We start from the raw sequence: 9,412 nt of genomic DNA on the forward strand, positions 1-9,412 counted from the left end.
CAAGTGGATACATGCACTTGAGAAACAGACTGCAGGCATTAGGGGTAGGGGACATTGAAAGCTTGTTTGCTGCATTATTAGGGGATCAAGTGGACAATATTTTGAAAAAGGCAGGATATTCAGAGGTACGGGTGCGTGATGACAATCATGATTGGGCATATTTTAACGAACGTCAGGCCAGAGTCTGGGCTGCCTTAAGAGCAGCATATCCTGACACACTGGAAATACATTCAATCATGGCACGTACTATGAAAGAAGATGAAGACTCAGCACAATACATATTACAGATTGAGAAGATGTGGAGGGCTGAGACAGGGGAACCATGGGATAAGACATAGCAATATTCAACCATATGTTGAAGAAGGGACAGGCAGAGTTGAATAAGGAAGTAGGGATCGAGGTTAAGGAAGGGGCAGAGATTCAGGCAATTATAATAGGCAATTATAATACATCATTGCAGATGGCGGCAGGAAAAGGAAGTAGTCGATAATGCGCAAAAGGCTGAAGCAAAGTTAGTACAGAAGAAATTGGTGAAGTTGAGCATTGGTGATTATGAGCCCAGCTGTAAAAAAGGGCTCAGGTAGAAGCAAGAGTGGCACCGGATTGGACAGAACAGTACCAACGTTATCCAGACAACCAACGTTAGCAAGGAGGGTATCAAGGAGGTTACCCACAGGGAAGAAGGGTGTTCCAAGGAGGGTGAGGAGGTGGAAGAGGAGGGTTCAGCAGGATGGGGTTGGGATTTGGTGGACCAGGACCGTGTTGATCGTGTGGGAGAATGGGCCATTTTGTGCGCGAGTGTTGGAGCAGGCAAGCTTATGCGTATTGTTCCGAGACATATCCCAGCAGACCAGCATGCCCGGTTATGTATCAACAGCAGTATGTAATGGTGCATCCAAGTGACCGTATGGTGTGGTACATGTGCAGGCATCCCAGCAGGGACAACAGCCCCAATACCACTATCAAGCACCAGTACCAACACAGATGCAACCCCCAGTGCTCAATAACACACCAGTGTATGCGCAGCAGCAGACACAAAAACCAGCCCCATAGGTTTGGGACAAAAATGCTTTGCCGCACAAGCACAGTGACACCATACACAGGGGCATGTGTGGTGGGCGGTAACCCTTTCATAATCCTTGGGTCAAACACAAATCCAGATTAGGACAGCCCACAGAGAACCTTAATGTGGCCAGTCCGGTCAGTCACAGCTGATCCGGAAGAGAAATCCCTGGTAGGTGTGTCGATAGGCAACAGGTCATTTGTCTTTATGGTTGACACAGGTGGAACAAAATCCTGTATAAAGGAAGGGCTCCTCCCCTTATCAGGTAAGGTAATAGACACAGAGGACTAAACACAAAAATGATCCTACTAAGGCTTGTGACATTTGGAAAGTGCAAGTGAGGTAATAGAAATGCAGGCGAGCGGGGGGAGGGGGATGTGGGCCTTAAGACCAGCAGTGCTCCAAGATCATGCTCTGGGTACCATTGTCATGCTAGATTTGGAGGTGGTGTTGCTTGCATATTACAAGATAATGCTCATAGGGACTACAGAGAGGGAGGTGAGTGGTGTACAGTTTTGTGTATTGACCCTGCACAACCAATGAGAGGGGTGTCAGATGGATAGCCGTTTGACGATGCTGACAATGATGGTGAGATGATCCTGGAGATTTGCATCCCATGTCAAATAATGATTCAGCATAGAATGTACCTTGTCCCATACTTATTGCCAAGTGTATGCCGGCATATTTATAGGAAGATTTATTAAAGGTCCCCAGCATTTTATGGACAATACCCATGATGTAGGGCTCCCGAAGAGCATAATGGCAGTACATATCAAGTTGAAAAAGGGAGAAGTGTTACCTAGAGTGCAGCAGTACCCATTGTCAAGAGAGGCAGATGAGGGAATACACAAGACAATTGTTGCATTAAGGCAGCAGGGCATCATAGTGCCTATGTGACACTGGGATATACCCTGCCAAAAAAGCAAAAGAGCGGTCATCCCATTTGAATTACAAGCACACGCACAACCAAGAACAAATAGATCCCTGAAATTCAGACTCAAGAGCGGTGCCCTGTTCACGTCACTAGTGGACACCTGGGTTTGGAAGGAGATAAGGGGGTAGCCTTGTCTGGAACATTCCGTGAATTGGGATAGGAGGAGCAGAGATGATGCCAATAAATTTAGTACAAGGTTGGGAGTACAGCTTGTGTACACCACAGGGTCTTGTATAATGAGAAGGCCCATTGTCTTATCAAAGCAGAGTTTACTTTTAACGCATCTGGAACAGACGGGTGCTGATCATGTGATGGTCTCAATTTATTATTCTGTCAATAAGGGTAACGGACCAATCCTTTACCTGGATTTGATAGTGACGATGTAGCGGGCCACGTGTCTAAGGGTATGGATTTAGATTATATGTGGTCAATCCATCAAGAAACTATACGGGAAATTAGCATGTCCATAAGGTGGTAGCCAATGAAGGTGGTGGGATAAGTTTGCTACCTACATATTAAAATTCTGCAGTTTGCGGCTATATAACCCGTAACTTTTTCCGATGTGAGGAGCTCCATGTCAGTTCAGTTCTACCGGACCATCTGAGACCTTTTTGCATGTAATAGACCTTATGTTCCCCTGCAAAGAGGTGCAGGTATTATTTTGACTTCTGGATTATGTTTACCGTTCGATTTTTGGGTTGCCCTTTTTTCTTTACAGTACCTTCAGAATAATGGTCTTGGAAATCCACTTCAATCTGGCTCCCGTACTAAACTCTCCACCAAGACTGCACTATTACATGTCTCCAACTTTCTCTCTAATGCTCACCACTCCAAACTCTCTTTTATACTCATCCTTCCCCCTCTTTCTCACTCTAAAGTTCCTACAGATCTTCAAATCTGCTCTTGCCTGGATCACCTCCTATCTGGAAGGTTAATCATTTCAAATCTATAGGGACTCGCAAACCTTTGACCCTACCCCTCTCCCTGTCAAAGTTCCCCAAGGATCAGTACTTGGTCCTCTGTTCTTCACCATCTATACATCTGCCCTAAGAAGACATATCTTACCCTTTGGATTCCACTATCACCATTTTGCTGATGACATACAAATATTTTTCTCATTTCTCTCTTCGCCCTAGCCATCTTGGATGGACTGCAAACTGTCTCATTGAAATTCGTCACTGGATAGCTCTCCGCTGCCTAATGCTGAACTCTCCAAAAACGGATATCATCTTTCTCTGAGCTTTCAATACCTCCCCTCCCCTTCCCTATGTCCTTCCCGCCTGTTCTTCTTGCTCCCTCACCCAAGACTAATAATCTAGGGGCCCTCTTTGAGAGTGACCTACACCTGCAACAATTCATCACTTCCACTGCTTATTCTGATCGTATTAACCACCACAGCATTCAGAAAATGTGTCCTTTTCTTACTAGCCACTCTACAAAAACTCTTTTCTGCATTCTCGTGCTCAGCAAACTTGACTACTGCGCAACCCTACTCTTTGGCCTTCCTATCTACTCTTTCCTCCCGCAAGTGCTCACCTTTCCTACCCACACTCCCTACAACCTACCCAGATCCTCCCCCAATTCTACCTACCTAGAACCTACTGGTTATCTCCCCATGCACAACCGCTGTCTTTTCAAGTTCTTTCACCCAGTTTGCAAAACTATCAGTGGTCTTGCTCCTCAGTAGCTGTCTGATTGCATCTCATATTATTCACCATTTCATTCCCTTCGATTCTCCTCTGCACTCAAACTCACCATCGGATACCCTCTCACTTATGGTCTTTTTCTCTTCTAGCCCGCTACACTGGAACCCACTTCCCATAAAAATCAAAGCCAGACCAACTTTGGATCTAAGCTTCAAAGCTTGGCTTAAACCTCACTTACTTGTTAAAGCGGGTGCTCCCCTTGCCCTCTCTCCCTCTTTCCTACTTGACCCCACCACTGCCTCCAGTGACACTTAATAATGTCATTTTGTATATTTACATAGTACTCGTATTAAGTTTAAAGCACTTGCCCCATTAGGTTAATGTTACCTTTCTTATATCTGTATTATTTGTTTGTTTCTTTTGTTTTTTCCCTGGTATAGGTCACACTTTTTTACACCCTCATAAACTGGCTCATCACTTGTTCTCATCTTTGTACTATTGTACAGGCACCCTTTGTGGGAATGCAGCCACTATCTGTAAACATGTTATTGTAAGTCATTTCTGTTTGTAATTGACATTCATGTTCTTTCAAATCAAACAAATACAATAGAAAAATACAAATTGATTAACTGCTGAGATGTTGGCTCTGACTTTGAAAAATCCTTTGCAAATTATGCCATCTTTGGTGAAGTACTCATCGATAGTTCGAATTTATAATGGTAGCCTTTTAAACACACTTGTGGGCCTTGCTTTACAAGGTGGCAACAACAAACGTGAAGCCCTGAAACATTGGTCCAGGCAATGAGCTGTCTTTATTAGATATGCCATTATTAGCACCACATCTGTTACTGCATCTGCAATATCAAATCAGGAATGAGTTCATCACTTGTCCAAGTGCACTTCTTTTTCCTCTACCCATCACATGCATAATACTAATGAAATCCTGTTGGTGTTTGCAAGAACACTTTTTACAGGAAACGTGGGTAACAGGAGCAATAGCGATGTAGAACAAGCATTGGCAATGCCAACAGTTTGGGCCTTCGTGTAGGCACTGTGTTTTTTTTTAAACAGTGTTTTCTCTAATTGTAAACATTGACTGTTGGTCTGTTTAATATGGCAAGCAATTCATTTCTATAGAACACAGCAAACATAATATATAGTGGTTGCCCGGGATAACAAGACTTCACTGCAATCACTTTTATTCTCTACAGGCCAAAGCAGAGGAGCTACAGCAGGGGTGGACAACTGATTTTGCCACAGGGCCAAATGTACCCTACATGCTGCCTATAGTGGGCCGAAAAGTAAATGCGGGAGGAGCGGTAGGCGGGGAGAGGCAGGAGTGTTTTTCAACCCGCAATGTTTATTAAACACATGGAAAAAGAATACATTTTTAGGTGTGCCAGTCTTTATTTGTATTTCAAACATACATTTTGTACTACAGATTTTCCATTTTTATAATTCATTTCTTTCATAAGGATATATTGTCAATAGTGGACAAAGTAGACAAATCATTCAGGAGAAAAAACACTGTGCTAAAAAATGTCACACATTATGCTGCTTTTGCTTTACAAGGCACAAGCTCGTTATTTTGGACTGCTATTTGGACTGCTATACTTTGCAGTTTGGCCTTCGTTAAATCAGGTTTCCACAGAAGGCAAAGGAGATACATCTCTTAACTGTGCCTATTTTAGCTTTATGACTGGGTTCACTCTTGAGTATGACACTATGCCCCAGGGCCCCCAACCCCCAACCAAACATTATGCCCCATGGCCGCAATCCCACAACCAAAAACTATGCCCCATGGCCCCATCCCCAACCAAACACTATGCCCCATGGCTCCCACCCCCCAACCAAACACTACGCCCCATGGCCACCACCCCCAACCAAACACTATGCCCCATGGCCACCACCCCCAACCAAACAACATGCCCCATGGCCGCCAACCAAAACTATGCGCTACGGCCCCCATCGCCAACCAAACACTATGCCCAATGGCCACAATCCCCAACCAAACACTATGCCCCATGTCTCCCACCCCCCCAACCAAACACTATGCTCCATTACCACCACCCCAAACAAACACTATGCCCCATGGCCACCACCCCCAACCAAACAATATGCCCCATGGCCACAACCCCCAACCAAAAACTATGCCCGATGGACCCCACTCCCCACCCAAACACTATGCCCCATGGCCACAATCCCACAACTGCAAACTGTGCCCCCTGGCCAGCACCCCCACACTATGCCCCATGGCCACCACCCCTAACCAAACACTATTCCCCGCACAGCCCCAAACAACAGATTGACCAGTGAACTGCATCAGGGCAAGAGCCTTTTCACAAAGACGGTGAGCTAAATAGCCTTGACATCAACAAATGAAACTGTCTGCATCCCGGTTTCACTACTAACCAAAGTGTGTGATTGTGGGCAAATAATTTAATCGCACTGTGCCTTATCTTCAGCTCTGTAAGTGATTCACTTCATAGCTTATGTTAACATATCTGGCTGTTATAAAAAGCAAATCCTAATGACTATAGAGTTGCTGCATATATAATAATAGTGCAATTTAGGTATTTTGCACCACAAAGTAATTTGCCACTTGGCTTACTTATGGCGACATACTCTAAAGTCACCTCTATTGTACCTCCAAGTACCAAAAACTGATACTAGATGCTTAGCAGTTCTGGAGCATGGGCAGTTAATGTGAGAGCTTGGGCTAGGTGCGTGCTGCTCTCCGACGTGATTACTCCCAATAAAGGAGCTTGAATCCCTTTCTCTTTTCTCTTCATGGAGGCAAAATTTAATGATATTTTTTAATTTATTTGATTTAATTGTATTTAGTTCTAAGAAGAACTTTTAAAATCAATATTATTTCATTCAAATATACATATTAAATAAATACACAATTTTACATTTCAAATTGCACATTTCATACAATTTGACCGTTTTAACATCGATCCCAGTCATGATTAAAATCATACGATAAATGAATTTCCTTCACGCATAATATATGCATACATAACATTTCCCCATACCATTTCATTGATGCTGCAATACTAATCTTCTTTCTTTAGTCCTTGAGATATATAACAACCCTTCTCCACACCCTATATAATGCCAAGTTGGTCCTATTCGAATCAGTGTTTAGGTAAAAAGGTCCATAACTCTTCAGATTTTATTGACACATTACTAGATCATGAGCATTAGCGTTCCTTAATAAGGTTTAGACTTAAATCAAATGCACATTTTCGGTTTTTAAATCAATTTCACATGCAGAACTTTGTATGTTTAATTTACCTGCACACTTCAATATACTAGCAGTTTTTAAGTCATACAGACTTTTGAGAATACGTTGGATTGATAGTACTCTCCTTCCCAAAGCAATACTACATCTTTCTGTGATCAGGATCACTTTCTCACTGTCAAGAAAGAGGGTGCAGTTTTCAATGCAGAATTACACTTGTTTTCACTCAGCAAAGCACTTCTCTACCCAGGACCAATAACACAGGCTTCAGTTACATTCAGCATCGCTCTGCTTAAAGTCCAGGTCTGGGAGAGTGGTGACTGGAATTTCATTTTTGGACAAGGACACCTCTTTCCTTTAGGGAAGTCTGTAGTTGCCAAGAAAAATAGGTATACCTAATTACACTAACTGACTATGGATTCTAAAGTACACTGGGCATGAACTTTGTTAATTTCGAAGGTTAACAAAATCACCCCGTGGTATTTGGCTTTAGGGGAATTAATTAAATTATTATTATTGAAAATATACCAAGGATATACTTGCATACCCCCACCCATTAACTAAGGAGAAATTATTAAATCAACAAATCCCCACACTTTGTTTTTGCTGGGAAAGCTACATACATTGGAAATCTCTTGTGTTTGGTGCTCAGGAAGTCAGCAGGGTTGCTCTTACAGGGACAGAACAGGGACATTTGAATCCACCATCAGCCAGGGATATTCTCCAGGCTCAATCAATCTATTCAGCTTCTGTCCCCCTTCCTGGTGTGGGTCCCAGCTAGATTCAGAATTTCCCAATTGCTGTCTCCCAGGCAACGTTAACCCTGCAGCAATCTTTTGATCCTTACACCCAGATGATATTTAGGCAGTACCTGGCAAAGGCAAATTGTGCTTCATTATTTCACTGTGATGATTTTTAGACAAGTCTGTCTCTCTGGCTTGTGCAGTCACTTCTTTTTACCTATAAGCTACACCTCTGAAATATTAAAATAAGGAGGTTTTAACTTATTAAGGTCTAACCCCTCTCTGCCGATAGGCTCTTGAAGTTGTGAAACTGAAATCCTGAGAAGAATGAATACACCCACCAGCCTTACATTTGCACTTTTACATATTTCACCTAAAAAGTCAATACATGACAAACTTTGCACTTCACAAATAAACATTACAACCTATACATAATAATGGCGGATATATCACTATGATTCCTGATCTGGCAGCATGTTGCAGATGTGAACATCAATTTTGTACAGTTTATACAGAAATTAGAATAGTTATGAATGTAACATTTTCTACCCAGACATCTAATTTAGTAAGCCACCAGCTCCCCAACATTCTGCTTCATAACATTTTTGGGGAAGCTAGAAACAAATTTTTGATTGTTACAGGGTTTCCATCAATCAAATTCAGATACAAACTACATTACCACAACAGGTTCGTTGTAACCTTCGAAATGATACCCGAATGGCCTCGGTGCGACTTATCATTGCTGAGAAAATGGACAACTATGATAGTCCATTTAAACTAATGGAAATGTTAAAACATATATGCAAATCCTTTATTTCACATTCTAGGTTTCAGTTATCTTGAGAGAATATAATGTGGGAGGTACCCCTTCAGGACAATTACTCCCTAGGGTAGTAAACAGATCTCTACCTTCAAGAAGGGTTTATAGGGTCAAAATACAATTGCAAAAGTAGAGAGAGTAATCGGCTGCACCAAAATATTATCACAAAATTCAACTTTTATTAATAATCATTAAAAAACATCATTAAAAAAATTCAGATGCTAAAACCTAGTAAAATAAAGTGCAAGTGACAACAAGTGAAATGCTCACAATTGAATTGTAACAGTTCATCACTAGTCATTCACTGGACTACTGCACAACTCCTATTGACACCTTAATGTAGCATATACAGGAGAAGGAAATTCTTAGTCAATGGAGACCCAAAATACACAGACCAGTAGATCTAATCACTGGTGTTATGCCTCGACATGTTTCAGTTTGTATAATTTCTTTAGAACTTTCTTCAGGAGGAAGTTTTTGATCCGTCACTTTCTCTTTCACATTCAATGTGGCACTTCATCATTAGAAAGTGCTCAGCCCATATTGGTGCTGCTGAAAAACATTTAAAAAGAACTCTGTGAGTCTACATGTTCACTACAGAGAAAACAAATTCAATCTGTTTTAGCTTGCCAGAAAGAGAAACAAAAACATCTTTTACCTAGCATCAGGGTGGGAGTAGTACAGGGGAGAGCTGGAAAATGTTCCGTCTTCAAGCACAAAGTACACCCTTTATAGATTCAATTTCTGTGGAGATACATGCAAATCGTATCAAAACTACTATTTAGAGCTTACAGAAGCCAACTGTCAAGCGTGAGTGTGTGCCCATATCCACATCAGAATATTTCAACTTAAATTTAGAGTCTTTAAAAATTATTTTAAAAAAAAAACCCAATTAGGGGTTTATCATATCCAGTAAATTCTTCTCCACTACATTATCTCTAAATGGACTCAATATCAGA

This window comes from Ambystoma mexicanum, chromosome 1p (genome assembly GCF_040938575.1).
Source record: "Ambystoma mexicanum isolate Mex_15411 chromosome 1p, UKY_AmexF1_1, whole genome shotgun sequence".
NCBI classification, from domain to species: domain Eukaryota; kingdom Metazoa; phylum Chordata; class Amphibia; order Caudata; family Ambystomatidae; genus Ambystoma; species Ambystoma mexicanum.